The sequence below is a fragment of the Puma concolor genome, chromosome B1 (assembly GCF_028749965.1).
Source record: "Puma concolor isolate L17-30 chromosome B1, mPumCon1.1.hap2, whole genome shotgun sequence".
In the NCBI taxonomy this organism is placed as follows: domain Eukaryota; kingdom Metazoa; phylum Chordata; class Mammalia; order Carnivora; family Felidae; genus Puma; species Puma concolor.
In genome coordinates this window covers 48,830,446-48,848,677 of record NC_141670.1, presented here as the reverse complement: position 1 = coordinate 48,848,677, position 18,232 = coordinate 48,830,446, and the positions used below count along the sequence as shown (strand labels likewise).

Here is an 18,232-nt window from a genome sequence, read left to right as displayed (position 1 = left end):
CAGAGATAGAGTGTGAGCGGGGGACGGGAAGAGAGAGAGGGAGACACAGAATCCGAAGCAGGCTCCAGGCTCTGAGCTGTCAGCACAGAGCCCGATGTGGGGCTCGAACTCACAAACCTCGAGATCATGACCTGAGCTGAAGTTGGACGCCCAATCGACTGAGCCACCCAGGCACCCCAAGAAATAACTAATTAGATAAATATTTACCATGGTTGCATATTTTTAATTTTCATTTTTTTATTTATAAACTTTTATATTTATTTATTTTTGAGAGAGAGAGACAGAGACAGAGGCAGAGAGACAGTGTGAGCAGGGGAGGGGCAGAGAGAGAGGAAGACACAGAATCCAAAGTAGGCTCCGGGCTCTGAACTGTCAGCACAGAGCCGGACGTGGGGCTCACTCTCACAAACCTCGAGATCATGACCTGAGCCGAAGTCAGACGCCCAATCGACTGAGCCACCCAGGCACGCCAAGAAATAACTAATTAGATAAATATTTACCATGGTTGCATATTTTTAATTTTAATTTTTTTATTTATAAATTTTTATATTTATTTATTTTTGAGAGAGAGAGAGAGACAGAGAGACAGCGTGAGCAGGGGAGGGGCAGAAAGAAACAGGAAGACACAGAATCCAAAGTAGGCTCCAGGCTCTGAGCTGTCAGCACAGAGCTGGATGCAGGGCTCGAACTCACAAACCTCGAGATCATGACCTGAGCCGAAGTTGGATGCTTAACCGACTGAGGCACCCAGGCGCCCCTATTTTTAATATGTTAAATATTAAATTTAAAAAATGCACATTTTTGCCAATATCAGAACTTCTATTTAATTCTTAAAAAGACACTTTTGCTGTTTGTTGTGTTCTAATTTTAAAAAGACTGAGAAAAAAGTTAATATCACCCCAATCCTGTCATTCAGAAATAACCAATGTTAATATTTTAATGTATTTACTTTTCTTCATTCATGACTTTGGGTAGTTTTGCCATCATAAGCATTTATCCTCCATGAAAAGACCTGGAGGAAACTTAAATGCATATACTAAGTGAAATAAGAATTTACCTTGATTTTCTTATTGTATAGGTGTCTTCCCACATCTTAAAACTATTTTAAAATGTAATTTCAATAGTTTCACACAAAATCAGTTTTTAAAATATTTATTTTTCTTGATTGTAAAAGTACCAACTATTCTTATTAGAAAGTTTGGAAAGTTGAAAACATAAGGAATGTAAATCATAAAAGAGCCCATCAGATGATAAACAGTACTTTTGATGTATTTCTCTTTCAATTTCCTCCCCCTCTTCCCTCCCGCCTCCTTTTATACAAATTTATATGTTACACATAAACACACATGCACACACTCTGTGGACGTGTCAAAGTTTGAAAAAAATGAACTAGATGCTTTTCAATCCTTTTTAAAAACCTACTTGTTTGAATTTTTCCAATGGCATTACCAAATTGTTGAAAACCAAAATTTAATGGCTATATAATATTTCACTGTATGGATGTAATTTACCTAACTAATCTTATATTGTTGATGTTTAGATGGGTTGTAATTTTTCATTATTGTAAATATAGAAGTAAATTTCATTCATATATAAAAACTTGTGAACCCATCATTGCAGCCTTTCTTAGGACATTTTCTTAGAAGGAGGGTGGTATTGGGGTACCTGGCTGGCTCAGCTGGTTAAGCGTCTGACTCTTGGTTTTGGCTCAGGTCATGACCTCATGGTTCATGTGAGGTTTGTGCTGGCAGTGCAGAGCCTGCTTGGATTCTCTCTCTCCCCTCTCTCTGCCCCTACCCTGCTCATGCTATCTCTGTCTCTCTCAAAATAAATCAATAAACTTAAAAAAAGAAAAAAAAAAAAGAGTATAGTAGAGCTGAAGGAAACACAGTGAGGCTTCTGTCATATACTGCAGGTGTCTTTCTAGAAGCTTCTCCACACCTTCCTGGAGGACTCCAGCAGGCTTGTCACACTGCATTCAGCCCCATGATGTCACTTGCCTATCCCACTGCTGCTCATCTCATGAGCAGGGAAAAGACCAGCTATTATTATTTTTTTTATTAAAATTAAGTTTTTAACAATTTTTATTGAAGTATAATTGGCCTAGGATATTATAGTAATTTTATGTGTATCCCACATGTGATTTGACATTTGTATACATTGCAAACTGATCACCACGGTAAGTCTGGTTACCATTTGTTGTCATTCAAAGTTAATACAAAGTTAATAGAGTACTATTGACTATATTCCTCATGCTGTACATTACATTCCTGTGACTTATTTATAACTGGATGCTTACACCTTTTGACCACCTTCACTCATTATGCCTGTGGCCCCAACCCCAGTCCCTGCCAAATACCCCTTACCTCTGGCAACCACCACTCTTCTCTGTATCTGTGCATCTAGGTCTTGTTTTATTTTCTTGGTTTTGTTTTGCGTTTTAGATTCAACTTATAAGTGAAATCATGGGGTATTTGTCTTTCTCTGTCTGACTTATTCACTTAGCAGAATACCTTCAAGATCCATCTGTGTTGTAAATGGCAAGATTTTGTTCCTTCTTATCATTGAGTAGCATTCCATTTCATACACACACACACACACACACACACAAAGATACACACCGTATCTTTACCCATTCATCTATCAATGGACACTTAAGTTGCTCTTATATCTTGGCTGTTGTAAAGAATGCTACAAGGAACATAGAGGTGCATGTATCTTTCTGAATTAGGTTTTCGTGTTCTTCAGATAGATATTCCAAAAGTAGAATTGCTGCCGTTTTTAATAGATGAAGAAATGATGGCCCAGGTAACTTCACCAAAGATCACAGGGACAAACAAACAGTTAAAGAGGGGGGAGCTAAGAGATCTGATTCTTAACTCAGTGCTAGATCCTTAAAACAAAGAGAAGTGAACATAGTCTGTGATGTCCCAGAGGCAATGGAACGATAAAAAGCAATGAGAGAGATACAAATCAACAGGTCTTCTGGCACTTTCGCCGGTCATTTGGAGACTCTAAGGGGAGGGACCAAAATAGCTGTTGCTCTGGTATGTAATTGCCTTAGTCTGTCTAGGGAAAAAAGCGTGAGAGCTCTAATTTGCAGAAGTCACAAACTAAAGTGCTTTGAAATGTACTTAAAAAAAAAAAAAATCAAAGTGCTGAGACAGCTTTGTTCCCCAATAACCACAATAGAAATTTGGGATAGTTATCGTTTTAATCAGATGTTTAGGGAATCCATGCGGTTATTCTCTTGGTAGCTGTATTTTTCCTTTTTGATAAAGAAGGCACCAAAGTTCCTCAGGATGAATGTTTCTGACCTAGATTAAACTAATAAAAAGCAACATGCAAGCTGTTAACTGTTTGATGGCTCACTGTAGTGGAAAGGAAGAACCAGAATCCCGAAAACTGGACACCGATCACTCAATTTAGCACAGACACCGGTTTATTCTGTTCTGCAGCTGCCCCCCTGGTCCTGCTCACATCTGGATCAATTTCCCGAGTCCTGGCAGCCTGAGCTGGTGTTTCACTGAGGGATATTTACTCCCACACAGCTGTTCAGCAGTAGGAGCAGAAAATCAACTCGGATACAATTAATACCATGTTGTAATAAGGAGACGTCACCACAAGAAACAGTTGCTGAATTGATTCTGATGATGCCGAGGAGGATAACTATAATGATAATGGTGATTAATATCACCATTACTGGGTGCAGGCTCAAAGAAGGAGCATATTTTTATACTGCCTTTGTTTATGCGGTTGCAATCTTTCCCCACATAGATCATCGACAACAAGACATTCCATATAATTCAGGTAGATGATGGGATGACACCCAAATGCCAGTGTGATGTTTTTTTTCCTGATAGAGATAACCTTGTATGAGACTGCCAAAGTTCTCATACACAGAATCTTGGAACAGGAGCGTCCAGGTGGCTAAGACCAAGTGAGAGGGCCCGGGAGACTCTGATTTTTCAGTATTCCCCCCGCCCCCTGCCCCGTCTTGGGGGAGCCCTGTGAGAACAGTTTAACTGGACAGTGTATCTCCATTGCCTGTGGGACTTCCTCCGTGCATGCTGTCACTGCACGGGGAGGGCAGCTCTTCACGTAGGCCTGTCTTGAGAGCCACAGACCATTTAGCCTCTGCAGGTTCAGCATGCTGTTAGTCCCCGGTCATGTGACAACCTAAAATATTCCAGATTGCCCTCCCCATATAGAGATCCATTGGCCTGGGTAATGGAGGTCACTCAACTTTGTTCAGTTCAATTGGGTTTTAAGGTTGAAAAGAACAGCTAAGATATGTGCATCCAATTTTCCTTATTTCACTGGTGAACGGTAGGGATTTGTGACCCTTTACGACTCTCTCTCAAAACTGATGCCTGAAATCCCACCCCTGGAGATTAAATTACATATGGGAACATAAAAGCACTCACTGTGGCATCTTATTATCTGGGTTCAAATTCTGGTTTCTCCCCTTTTCAGCTGGCGTGATTGTGGACACATCACTGACCCTGGTGTTACAGTGGCGTCATGATTAAAATGGGGACAGAGTAGGGGCACCTGAGTGGCTCAGTCGAGTGTCTGACTTTGGCTCGGGTCATGATCTCACGGTTTGTGGGTTCGAGCCCCACGTTGGGCTCTGTGCTGACGGCTCAGAGCCTGGAGCCTGCTTCAGATTCTGTGTCTCCCTCTGTCTCTGACTCTCCCCGACTTGTGCTCTGTCTCTCAAAAATAAATAAACATTAAAAAAAAAAAAACTGAAAAAAAAAAAAGCTGCATGCTCTACTGACTGAGCCAGCCAAGTGTCCCCCTCACAGGATTGCTTGGATGGTTAATAAAGTAATACATGTGAGAGACTGACATAAGATGAACGCTCCATAAACCTTTGCTTTGTGCATATATGGTCTGCATTCAGTAAGAGCAGGACTTGAGTCACATAGGAGCAGTGGCTGTGGAGGTAGCCAGCTTTTGTGACCCGGGGCGGCGGGCGGGGAGGTCTGGCTGGAAGAGAACAGCAGGGAAGACAGCTTCCTCCTGCCTGCGACACCTCAGATGTTAGCTATGCTTACTGTTATGCCCACCATTTTATCAACATCTCGTAGATCACAAGTGCCCTGAGAGGAGAAACGAAGCTTGCTAGAACCTTCCTCCAGGTGGGCGGCAGTGTTAAAACCCGCAGATGTGTGTCTGTCTCAGGGATCTCTCATAGGCCAGTGGGCCTCAGACTTGACTGCGAAGGGAATATTACAAATACAGACTCCTGCTACCCACCTTCCCGAACTCCAGTGGTTTCAAGTGAATATCCTGAATTTTCCAATGGATTCTCCAGGTGATTCTGAAGTAGCTGTCTAATTTGAGAAACAATGATCCAGACAGTGTTTTCATTTTTAAAGATGAGAGGACACAAGCCCACCGTCAGCCAGCATGTCAGTGGCAGCGTGGGGCCCGGGAGCCAGGCGGCCTGGTAGCTTCCTGCAGGCTCGTCTCTAACAGCTCGGATCATATCCAGAAGGCGCGGGAAGCGAATGTCTCTCAACTCTGCCTCGCGACGTCTCTTTTTCTCCTGTTCTCTGGCCTTGGGGCCTTTCAGCTTTTTCATTTAAGCTTTCAGCTCTCCAATTTGACCATCAGAAGCAAATACGGGAAGACCATTTTGTGAGCATTTCTTAAAAGGATCTGGAGACATTTGCTGCAATGAGTCGTGAGTGGCATTTTGCCCACCTGGAGAGAATCGAAGAAGGATAGAAGGCCAGGGATGGGAGGCCCGGGGCCACTGCAGGTGCTGCTGGAGGGGCTCGTGGGGCCCCGCCCCCTGCCACCAGCCACCACCACCTGTTATGACCTTCTGTCTGCAGGGCAATCAGAGAAACGTTCTGGTATTGGGACCACACTCACCACCAGGTCACCAAATGTGCTTTTATATTATTTTTAAATGAACTTACCAGTGAGAAGATACGCTTCCTTCCCAAAATCCCCTGCCAGCAAGCCCGCTCTGAACACTGCCTGTACATGCCAATCCATATTTCTAGGCCGTGCAACTACTCATTTACTGGCTTCTGTGCAGAGGCAGCTGGATACCAGCCTCCCTTCTTAATAACATAATGTTAATGATAATAATATGTCCCATTTTTTTTTTTACAGTGTGTCAAATACAATGCCAAAGGCACGCTATGTGTAATTTCTCATTTTTCCCACACACAAACCCTGGGGGATAACTAGTATTATTGCCATTTTATGAATGTAATGCTGACGTTTAGTGACGTTAAGTCAGTTGTCCAAGGTTATGCTGCAAGGAAGTGGTCCCAAGGAAGGGCCGTGGCAAGGTAAGACCCCCCACCGGCCCCTGACTGCCAGGCCCACATTCCTCACTGTGTTCTGCATCTCGCAAAAACTCAGTCTGCCCGCTCCTGCCTGGGACAGGCATGCCTTGTGTGGGGTGGGGCTGGAATGACCGGTTTGATGCTTGGGGTCTATCACTGTTCCTCCTGTTGGTGACGTCTCTCCCATATTTGACTGCAACCAGCGGCAGGGCCCCCTTTGTTAGAAAGGGCGACAATAGAGGGGAGAAAAGAGCAGCCAGTGAGGCATCTGGGAAGGTAAGAGGATGCCATTTGCTTGGACCCAGTTGACAAGAGAATAGAAAGTCTTAGTTTCCCAATGAGTTTTGCTTGACTTTAACCCTTAGGTGAAGGGGCTCAGAGAACACTGGAATGTGGGGGGCGGGGAGGGGATGGAGATGGAAGGATGCTGTGAACTTTGGGAGATTAGACATGTTTTGGTGCTTTCTCGTGTTTCTTGGTGATATCCAGCTCCCAAATGGACAGCGGGCCACAGACACCAATTCCCTCCTCCCGTCCGGTGGGTCACTTCTCCCAAGAGTCGGTCCCCTTGAGGGTCAGTCCCACTGTTTTTTCACTCATCAGAGCTCCTTGTGCCTTGAAAGGACCTGGCTCTGCCCTGTGATAAATACCAAGAACCTGGGGCCATCTGTCTTGTTTTGGCCTTATTCACACGGTGGTGACTCCTTTCTAATCCTATTCTTTTCTGCTCATCAGCACCAGCTTGTCAGCCACCATCCTTCCCATGGTCTCCTCAGTGAAGGAGGGAGACACATGGATTCTAAAGTGGCTGGATAGCTAGACTCAGGACGGACATGTGCTTCCTCCCTGTTCCATGCCTCAACCTCCCGACAGGCAGCTGTAAAGAAGCTCACGTCAAAAAAAAAAAAAAAAAAAAAAAATTTAAAAAAAAATTTAAAAAAAATTTAAAAAAAAATTAAAAAAATTAATTAAAAAAAATTAAAAAAAATTAAAAAAATTAAAAAAAAATTAAAAAAAAAAGGGGCGCCTGGGTGGCGCAGTCGGTTAAGCGTCCGACTTCGGCCAGGTCACGATCTCGCGGTCCATGAGTTCGAGCCCCGTGTCGGGCTCTGGGCTGATGGCTCGGAGCCCGGAGCCTGTTTCCGATTCTGTGTCTCCCTCTCTCTCTGCCCCTCCCCCGTTCATGCTCTGTCTCTCTCTGTCCCAAAAATAAATAAACGTTGAAAAAAAAAAAATTCAAAAAAAAAAAAAAAAGAAGCTCACGTCTTCCTTTGTGAGCAAGGTCTTGAAGGATTTCTGTCCCTTGGCCATCCTGCCAAATTCAGCCATAACCCAACACAGGAGGTCATAAACAGAACTGAGCAATATATTTATCAGCTGTGATCCGTGTAGCCTGGGAACACAGTGTGACAGAACAGCAGCCTCACAGCTGGGGTCCCGCGTCTACCCTTGCCTCGCCAGAGCGTATTTTGCACAAAATTAACAGAGCGAACGGGTCATAGCACATCTGTGTTCTAAACCGGCCAAGGATTCCCTTCTCGCTCAGAGTAAAATCCAAGCTTCTTAGCACGGCTTATCCTTCACAATACATTTGGGCCCACGGGTACTTCTCTCTTAGCCCCTGTCTCCCCCCACTCACCCCACAGCAGCTACATCAGCCTCTTTGCTGTTACTTAAGAAGCAGAGACGATCCCTACCTGAGGGCTCCGTGTTTACTCCTTCTGGTCCCTGGATTGCTCCTTTCCAACTGTCCATATTGATTGTTCCCTCACTCTCTTCAAGTATTCTACTTGAAGATATCATCAGTGAGGTCATTCGTGATTACCCTAGATAAAATAACACCAAATTCCTGTGACTTTTCACACCCTTAATTATTATTAGGTTTTGATAGCACTCACAGTCAGATCTGTTCTACATTTGTTTAGTCATTCTCTGAACGTACCCTACTAGTTTGTAAGCTTAGTAAGCGCAGGGACATTGTCTATTTCTATCACAAGTGAATAGGGGTTGGCACGTAGTAGGTGCTCAGTCAGTATTTTTTGAATGAATGAATGAATGTACAAGGTGCCCTAAAGCAAGTGTCTTGAGGAAAGCAGATGTGACTAGATAATTTAGTAATCACTAAACGCCCAACGTTCTCCCTGTATCAGAGCTTACATATCTCTCAACCCTTCCACACCTATCTCGATGGAACATTGTAAAAAATGGCCACAATTCCTTTCCCTGTCTGTATACATGCACTTGCAATGTGACCTTGTAACTTCTTTTAAAAAGGGAGTCCCAACTCTTGGACTAAACTTGTGACTTGCTTTGGCCAACGGACACTAATTAACAGACATAAAACACTCAGACTCGAAGTTTGCATGACGAAGCCCTGTTGCCCTTGAGACCCTGAACCCTCATGTGAACAAAGACATGACTAGCCTGAAGCCTAATGAGAGTCATGTGGTCCAGTTGCTCCAGAGCCCCAGCTGGCAGTGAGCCTCACCCTTAGAAGCTGAGTCACTGGGGGCTCTTGGGTGGCTCAGTCAGTTAAGCGTCCGACTTCGGCTCAGGTCACGATCTTGCAGTTTGGGAGTTGGAGCCCTGCATTGGGCTCCTCGGATTCTGCCTCGGATTCTGCGTCTCCCTCTTTCTCTGCTCCTCCCCTGCTCATGTTGTGTCTCTGTCTCTCTCCCTCAAACATAAGTAAACATTAAAAAAAAAAAAAAAAAAAGCTGACTCCCTTACTTCAGACACATGAGTGTGCTGAGCTGAGGTTAGCTGAGCCCATACCACAGTTGTTGCTTGGCTGAACCAGTCCAAATTGCATGATCTAAATGGCCACCGAGTTTGGAGTGGTTTGTTTCATGGCAAAAGCTAGCTTCTGAAATAGAGACGAGCAGAGTTAAATAGTGATGGGAAGTAGCAGAGGCTAGTGTAAGATTTAACAATTACCATAGCCATGTCTAGCCCAAGGGGTATTGTCACTGCTGGGCCATGGGGCAAATATACTTGGCCTTGAATGAGGCTTCTTCAGTGAAGAGAACTAGGGCTTTTTACTTCCCCTGGTGTCCTTTCCCTTTGAAAATGGAGAGGCAGATGTGTAACACAGGTGCATCCGTATGGCTTTGGGACCTAAGCAAGGCAGACCATAGTAGCAAGAGAATGACATAATTTTTTTCTAGGAAGTTGGGGATAAAGATGATACAGTTCTTCTCTCTGAGAAGTTATAGCAGGGAACAGGAGCGTCCGCCAAGGAGGGCCACTATTTTGTCCCTGGCGTTGCCCCTCTCAGGAGTAATCTCCTCACAGGGGCCCCAGGAGAAGAAGAAAGATTGGAAATCAAAGCCTGCTGTAGTCGTGGAGGTCACTTGTGAAATCCAGCAATGTAGGAAACATGACCTTATTTCACTGCTGTGAGCCAATTTTGTGACCTTGAGTGAGCCTTTTTGTATCTGGGAACTTCAGATTATTTATCACACAACATGAATATCTGGCTACCCATCACAGTTTCTGGATGGGTGTTCTAGAACTTGTCATGAGGCTGGGATGTGTTGGTTCAGAGCTTTTCCTGTGGAAACGGTGTTGGTTAGGAGCAGTTTGGAGTGTGCCCTAGTCAATGAGTGTGTTTGGGTTGGGGTGGGAGCTATCTCTTGTTTAGAACCCAGCTGGTGGGCCTAGGGGAGGGGTGGATATTTATGGCATCACATGGAGCCAGACTGTAGGGGTCTGTTAATGATTAAACTGTGTAATATGTTGAAGGCTATGACATACCTTTGAAATACACGTTTGTTGGCATGTGATGGAATTGATAAAACCTCCCTGATGTGTTTCTTAAGTGCATAAATTCTCTGTATCATGCTATGAGTACACTTACACACGAAAAGGAGAAGTATTGTATCATTTCATTCTGAGGATGAAACGTTTGAACCAACTGATGGATGACCCAGCTGTATAGTGACTGAGGGATAATCTAGGAAGGAAAACCATGGGATACCGCTTCCTGGAAAGTCAGCTGTACAGTGAGGTGAATAAGCTGTAAGAATGCATCCACTCACTCACCAGAACCTTTTCGCTGCCTTCACTCCTGGGAGCATTCATTGGGGAAATGGCTGTTTTGTTATAAGTTCTCAATAATTCCAGAAACTTCTTCCAGAAGTAGTTAAGAATGTATCTGGTGGGGGGGCAGGGCACCTGGTGGCTCAGTCAGTTAAGCATCTGACTTCAGCTCAGTTTCGTGATCTCACAGTTTGTAAGTTCGAGTCCCTCATAGGTTTCTCTGTTGTCAGTGCAGAGCCCGCTTTGGACCCTCTCTCTTTCTGTGTGCCTTTTCCCTGCTTCCCACCCCCCTCTCAAAATCAACAAAAATTAAAAAAAAAAAGTGTTTGGCACATAGTAAGTGCTCAATTAATGACTGATGCTTTTTTTTTTTTAAGGAATGTATCGCAGCTCTGGGAGAAACAATTTTTTTCATTCAATAACTACTTACTGAGTGATTTTGATGTGCTGGGCACTGTTCTAGCACTTAAGGTACATCAGGAAATAAATCTCACAAAGATCCCCTCCCGGGGGTGGGGTGTGTGTGTGTGGAAACTGACAATAAGTAATAAGATAATAAAGTAAGTAAATATAAAAAGCTTGTCAAAAGGAGAAATGTGCTATGGGGAAAAAAGGCTAAAGTACGGATGAGAAGTATATCAGGAGAGCCGGAGGGCAGGTAGTTGTGTTAAAAATGTGGTCGGAGTGGCTGTCATTGAGAAGGTGAGGTCTGAGCAAGGGCTGAAGGAGGTGAGGCCCAAATGTCACCATGGACAGATGGCAGGTTTGTTTGTTCATCTTTTTATCGCCTCCAAAGAGTCTAGTCCAATACTTTATACATAGCAGTGGCTTAATAAACTACTCTTGATATAAATTAAATTAAATATAAACAAATATTTCATCTGCATGGGGTGGGGTGGCTTTTCCCAGAAAAGGAAATAGATTTTATAAGAGAGAGAGAGCAAAAGAGAGTGTATGTGCTCATGAGAATGGGGGAGGGGTGGGGGGGGGGGGAGGAGAGAGAATCTTAAGCAGGCTGCATGGTCAGTGATCAGCCCGGAGCCCAACACAGGGCTTGACCCCATGACCCTGGGATCAGGACCTGAGCTGAAATCAAGGGTTGGTCGCTCAACTGACTGAGCCACCCAGGCACCCCGATTTTTATCGTTGATCTGTCTCTGTTTTCTTCACTCCTTCACTCTCCTCTCTCTCTTCAACCCATTGCAATCTGGATTCTGTCTTGATCACGCCAATGAAAGGCTGCCAGTGTGGCCTCGGCTAACTTGGCTATGGAGGGAATAGGAGAGTTGCTGTGATTTGTCTGTTCCACAGCCAAGCCTCAGCTAGTGCTGCCACGGGAGTGTGTATAGACCCTTCCCTGTTCCGGCCGAGGCACCCTGGGACTGCCAGGACACCCCTCCCCTCTCTCCTCCTGCTCTAAAATTCCTGGCAGAGAGCGAGACGAAGCTCACTCCCCTTGACTGTCAGAGGGGTAAGATGTTAACTTCCTTTATTCAAGGGGGAAATGGGCTTGACTGACAGATGAGAGAGAGAGCTGCTCATTTACCCACCAAAAGATATTATATGGCTTTAAGCAGTGTTCAGGAGCATGAGAAGGTAATAAACTATGTGTGTAAGCTCAGTTCTCAGGGGAGGGAGGGAGAGCCGCTGCAACACCAACACTCCAATTGTTTCTTTCTTGCTTTCTTTAGGCCCTCTGTGCATGCCATGCTTAATAAAGGTAATAAAAAGGTAAGATCATAAAGAAGAAAGAGGCCTATCAAGGAAAGAAGGCTCTTTATTTGCTCTCCTGTCATGGTATTTTTCCCATTCTCCCCCCATTTCAGCCCAAAATGGGGTGTGTGTGTGTGTGTGTGTGTGTGTGTGTGTGTGTGTGTGTGTGTGTATGACTGGCTGAACAGCAGGCAGGTTAACTGAGCAGCAGATGAGGGTCACATGGATTATCTGATGAATTCGCGATGTCCCCAGTGTTGTCATGGGGGATATAGATCATGAAGCCCGCTCGCCTACCTCAAGGGATGAATAGTTCTCCGCAACCAGAGCTGCTCCTTGCTCTTTGAGTGCTACATGGGTGGCAGCAAACGGGTCACAGCTCTTGGGCTCCAGTTGCTGTACTGGGTCACCTTAGACAGGTGCCCTACAGTTTATTTGCCTCCTCCATTTCATTGACGACACAGCTGGGTACACTCTAGGTGCCAGGTAAAGCCTCATTTATAAGTTAATTCGTCTCCCCTGGGCCTTTGACAGCCCGTTTTACTATTGTAAAATAGTAAAATACACTAAAAATATCCTCCCTATTCCTTCTTCCACCTCTACATGAAAATACTTCATCAGCGTGTTTGTCACTGCAAGGAGATGAAGTCTGTGGAGCTTATTAACTCCTTACGGTAGAGTTTTTTCAAAGTTTAGTTGTTTATTCTGAGACAGAGCACGGGAGAGGCAGAGATAGAGACGGAGAGAGACAGAATCCCAAGCAGGCTCCACACTGCCAGCGCAGAGCCTGATGCAGGGCTTGAACCCACAAACCATGAGCCGAAGACAAGAGTCAGATACTTAACTGACTGAGTCACCCAGGCTCCCTATCGTAGAGTTTTTGTAAATAAACCCTAGAGAGTATTACCTTTCCTTTCCTGGAAGCTTCCAGGTATTAGGAAGTCCCGGGAAGAGCCCTGGCAGGACCGGATAATCATGTGACTCTCTCATATTCAGTAACAATGACTGACACATGTCCAATACAATGCATCCAGGTCCTGTGCTAGGTGCTTATGTGTATTAATTCATTTAATCCTCACAACATGATGTGGGTTAAGTGCTACTATTATCCCCATATTATAGATGAGAAAATGGAGCTGCAGAGAGATTAAATAGCTAAATTTCCCACGACTTCCAGCTTACAAGCAGCAGAACCTGGATTTGAACCCTGGTGGTAGGGCTCTAGAAATTTCTTTGTAGCCACCAAGCTACAATGGCTCTTTAGCAGCAGTTAGTATAGGGTGAGCCTTTTATAGGAATCCTAAGCTTTGGGGGTGGTAAAGGAAATGCTATAATTGCTTCCAGATGACTGTTACTTATTTAGAGTCTGTCACCTTTCACTTTCACTGCTTTCACTGCTGCTTAAAAAGAAATATCTTTTTAAGTTTAAATTTAATAAGAACTCATAAATTACAGGGGCAGTTATTCATCTTGACAGACAATATAAATAGCCATAGAAATTCCTTCCCATTCATTTACTCAGCTGAGTGATGCAGGTCACTGTATTTACTGTGGGCTACGGACAATGGAGATTATACTGAAGTCACAATTTCTGTCTCCCCGGAAATTTTCCATCCCTAGGAGAAACAAGAATATGCACAGCAGTCCTGAAGGATGTGGTTTCTGTGATAAGTGGTATGCGTACAAGGGGGTGACACAGACACTGCTTACTGGAAACTGAGCTTCTGATGGAGCTGGGGGTGTAAGGGAAATACCATGGGTGGGGTGGGGCGGGCCTGAACCCGCCCCCTGGGATTGGGTGGATTTTGATAGGAGCAGAGAAGCCACAAAGCAATACTAGCCCAGTGTGTTAGTTAGGCAGTATTAGCTCATGGGCTATGAGAGACGTTTCTGGAGCTAGACTGCTTGGGTTCAAATCCTGGTTCTATTACTTTTACCTTTAAGTATGAGAAATGTAACAATTTCTCATTATTAGGAGGTAGAAGGAGGGAGAGTTTTGCTCAGGAACAGATGGAGTAGCCTAAATAGATAAGAGGAGGGGCACCTAGTTGGCTCAGTCAGTTAAGGGGCCTCACTCTTGATTTCAGCTCAGGTCATGATCTCACCGGTTGGTGATTGAGTGCCACGTCTGGCTCTGCAACTGACAGCCTGGAGCCTGCTTGGGATTCTCTCTCTCCTTCTCTCTCCGCCCCTTACCCCCTCTCTCTCCCTCAAAATTAAATAAACATTAAAAATAGGTAAGAGGAGGATGACTTATTTAGACGTAAGGTAACCCTGAGCAGTGGTGGTAAGGGCAGAGAAAGGGACATCATCCTCAGATCTCTGGGACTGAGGGGAAAGAATGGTCTCCAGAACCTGCAAGCACACGGCAGAGGAAGCCACCTCTTAGGAAGCTGTGTGCCAGGCAGAGCTGGCCTAAAGAAACCCCCAGGCAGGGGAAGGAGCCAGGACTGCAACCGCCTTCTCTCCGCCCCGCCCCCTGGACCGCCTACCTGGCCCCGCCCCTCTCTCCCTATTGGCCGAGTCCAACAGAAGCCTGTATCCTTGGGAACTTGTTGGGATCCATTCCCCCTGCGCCCCCACCCCCGAGTCCTGCTCCCAGATGTGAGCTGGTGCAGGAAGGTGCCGTGTGGATATGGAGGGGCAGCCAGAAGCTATGTGGCACCGAGTGGAAACACCAAAGTGTTTCCAAAGGGAAAGGCTTGCTGGTGCCCAGTCTTGCCAGTTCTTGAGAACTCCGCGTAGGAATTTAGAATTGGTTCCGAACGCGGTGGCAACCTTGAGAGTTTCTGAGCACCAGGGTGACGTAGTGAGAGAGCAGGCCAACATTGGTGTCTGAAGTAGACCACAAGGCCGAAAGACAGAATAGATGCTGGCAGGAGGGGTGCTGGGTTAGACCTCAGGCTTCCCCGCTCCATCCCCTTTCTGTGGTGTTCTGGGCTTTCCTGAGGCACCAGCTGTAGCGCCTTGAACTCGCCTGTGTCCACAGGCCGTAGCTCTTGTCAACACCTCCCGGCAGGGCCTTTCCCAGAGGAAACTTCCTAGGTTGACTCCCTCTCTCCTTCCTGGCCTGTGGTTTTAAGACCTGCTCTAATCACTGTAGCCTCGTTGGCTCCTGACTTTTCAGAAAGCGCCGGATCCGAAGTGGCTCCCTGAACTACAATCTTGGACCTGTCAGGGAGCCAGGGCACAGAACACTCTGCTGTGGAAAGAAAGTTAATGTGCCTCATTATAGCCCGATGCAGAGATTCCCTCTGACAGACACATGTGGTAATGGCTTGGAATGAACACACTCCTACGAACAATTGGAAAAGAGACTTCGCATTGTTCTTTGGGCCCATAATTCATTTGCTGTAAAAATGACTGCGTTGGCTGTAGTACACATTTCCTCTCTGAACAATGCCTTTATTGGATCAACTTAAACATACAAGGAATAAAGCACTTTCTGAAAGAAACAACCCAATGCCTGCCTGTATGTGGGCTTGAAAAATCAAGATGTCCCCGTAGCCAAGGCTTTAAGGGATGTTTCTCTATTTCCTGACAGTTGTACGTATGTCTGCCTGGCCACAAAGAACTTGACCCTGTCTTTTCTGTAATTTTTGTGTGGCAAAGGACGGCAGGGCTAAGTGGCAATGGAAACTCAGCAGCAGCGACCTCTGGGAACAGATGGATTTGTTCCTGCCCCTGCAGAGTGGGCTCTGGAGGCAGATTCCCACCCAGGGGATGGCTCTCAGCCTGGGCATTTTAGTTCTTTTTCCTTCCAGGTGCTTCGTTCTAAGCCTCTAAACCCCAAACCCGGGTGGTACTGCTTCCTTAGAAAAGCCATTACGTGGCAAGACATTACTTTTCTTTCTAGAAAGTCACCCATTCGTGCTCCTCTTATCCAAACTGTAGGCTATTCAGAAGTCTGGCTGATTGCAAAGAGGCTTGATTTGGGGGTGGGAGGAGCAAATGGACCTTATTTTCTGATGAACACAGATGAAGTTGCAATTTGCCATTTTCAATCCACAGCATCAGGAGACATCAGCAGAGGTCACTGCACTAACCATATTTTATAAGAGAAATCTGAGATCCCTTCATAGACCAGTCCGCAGGGGCAGTTTTCTGCCCTTTTCCACAGTGCCCCTCGCTCATAGGCTGATCTCAGATGAATTTGGATTGGGCTTCAGTTTTGCTTTTAGATGCACATAAAATAATTGCTTTTGAAACAATACCCTCATGATTAAAAAACCAGTGCAGCTAAAAATATTTAAATCAGGAAGCATCCCAAATAAAAGACTTGGCAAAACACATCAGATATGACAAAAATTTTGCTGGCAGAATGTAAAATAAATATCAAAAGACTAAGTTACACAGAAGGCACCGTGAAACGCTAGAGGGTTGCTCGGTACCATTTGGCCCAAGATGTTTATATATCTCCATGTAATTGCAGCTAATCATATAAATTCTTTGTTTCAGTTTGAAATCTGTTCAGGTTGACACCTCCACTCTCGTGTTGATTATTTTTCTCACATCTTCTGATCTCCTTCTGCCTTTTTTTTTAAAGGATAAATTATTGCCAGAGTATGAGTTTGCAAAGCAGAGATTTGATTCTATTTTTTTTCCGTTTCCCTGTTTTTCTACGTTTATCTCCAGCAATGCTTGATCTTAAGCTCCAGATCCACCTCAGATTCCCTCAGTAAATCCTTATTTTAATTTTCACCTGTCACACTGATCTCCTCCCTTCCCTCCTCCTTCTTTTCCTCCCTCTCCTCCCCCCCCACCCCTTTTTTTCTTATTTCCCTCCCTAGGTTTTCTCCATTGTACAGGGCAGCTCTGAGCTATACGGTCTCATGTATCATGGAGGGATTGTTCTGCGTGGTGGGCTGGGTCACAGCTAGATTTCACGACATTAATTTCCCCACATGGAAGAGAACGCTTTCTCTTTTTGTTACTGCTTTCCCAGACCAATTAACCAGATTCAAGTTGGCCAAAAGAAAGTGTGAACAATGGTTATGGTTACTATCCTCTCGCTGCCCGCAACAGGGAAGCTGTGCACACGGGTTGTGAAGTGTGCGCCTGGATGGAGGTGATCCATGACAGTGTTGGATCTAAACTGCTGAGGTCTGGGGCGCCTGGGTGGCGCAGTCGGTTAAGCGTCCGACTTCAGCCAGGTCACGATCTCGCGGTCCGTGAGTTCGAGCCCTGCATCAGGCTCTGGGCTGATGGCTCGGAGCCTGGAGCCTGCTTCCGATTCTGTGTCTCCCTCTCTCTCTCTGCCCCTCCCCCGTTCATACTCTGTCTCTCTCTGTCCCAAAAATAAATAAAAAACGTTGAAAAAAAAAATTAAACTGCTGAGGTCTGAACGCTTGTGTCCATCCACCAGTCATATGGTGAAATTGTAACCCCCAAGGCAATCGCATTAGGTGGTGGGGACTTTGGGATGTGTTAGGTCACGAAGGCAGACCCCCTTATGACTGGGATTCATGCCCTCATAAGAAGAGGTCCCAGAGAATTTGCTTGTCCCTTCTGCCCTGTGACAGCACGGTGAGAAGACGGCCATCAGTGTGGAAGCCTGCCCTCATCAGAGACCAAAGCTGCCATGCCTTGATCTGAGCTCCCCAGGCTCCAGATTTGTGAGAAATAAAAGTCTGTTGTTTATAAGGGGCCCCTGGGTGGCTCAGTCGGTTAAGCGTCTGACTTCGGCTCTGGTCATGATCTCACGGTTCATGAGTTCAAGCCCCGCATCGGGCTCTGTGCTGACAGCTCAGAGCCTGGAGCCTGCTTGGGATTCTGTGTCTCCCTCTCTCTCTCTCTCTCTGCCCCTCCCCCACTTGTGCTCTGTCTCTCTCTCTCTCTCTCTCTTTCAAAAATAAACATTAAAAAAAATTTCTGTTGCGTATAAGCCACCCATGGCTGGTGTTTTTGTTATGGCAGCCTGCAGGGACTAAGACGTAAAGGGGGTAGTGTTGTGGAGACAGGCAAGGCAGGAATGGGATGATGCTGGATAGAACAGAGGGTTTGTCTCACTGTGTCCTTTCTGCATGGGCGTCCCCAGAAACCGAGTCAGGGGTGACTGTGGCACCTGGCTGAGTTCTCCTGCCCCTCAGAGCTCATGGCCCACGACTTCCTTGGAGCTTCAATGTGGTTCTTAACTGGGTGTGACCCCAAGGTTGACAGCGAGG

General features: G+C 45.5%; 1 long non-coding RNA gene across 1 annotated transcript in view; it reads left to right on the top strand.

Annotated features, from left to right (window-relative positions):
- Window positions 1–17,899, top strand: part of LOC147581623 (uncharacterized) — a 37,350-nt gene extending 19,451 nt beyond the window's left edge. Inside the window, exons 4-5 of the long non-coding RNA XR_015249716.1 lie at window positions 12,047–12,086; window positions 17,591–17,899. This is a non-coding gene — a long non-coding RNA (uncharacterized LOC147581623). The remainder of the gene's footprint in view (window positions 1–12,046; window positions 12,087–17,590) is intronic.
- The last annotated feature ends 333 nt before the right edge of the window (window positions 17,900–18,232 follow it).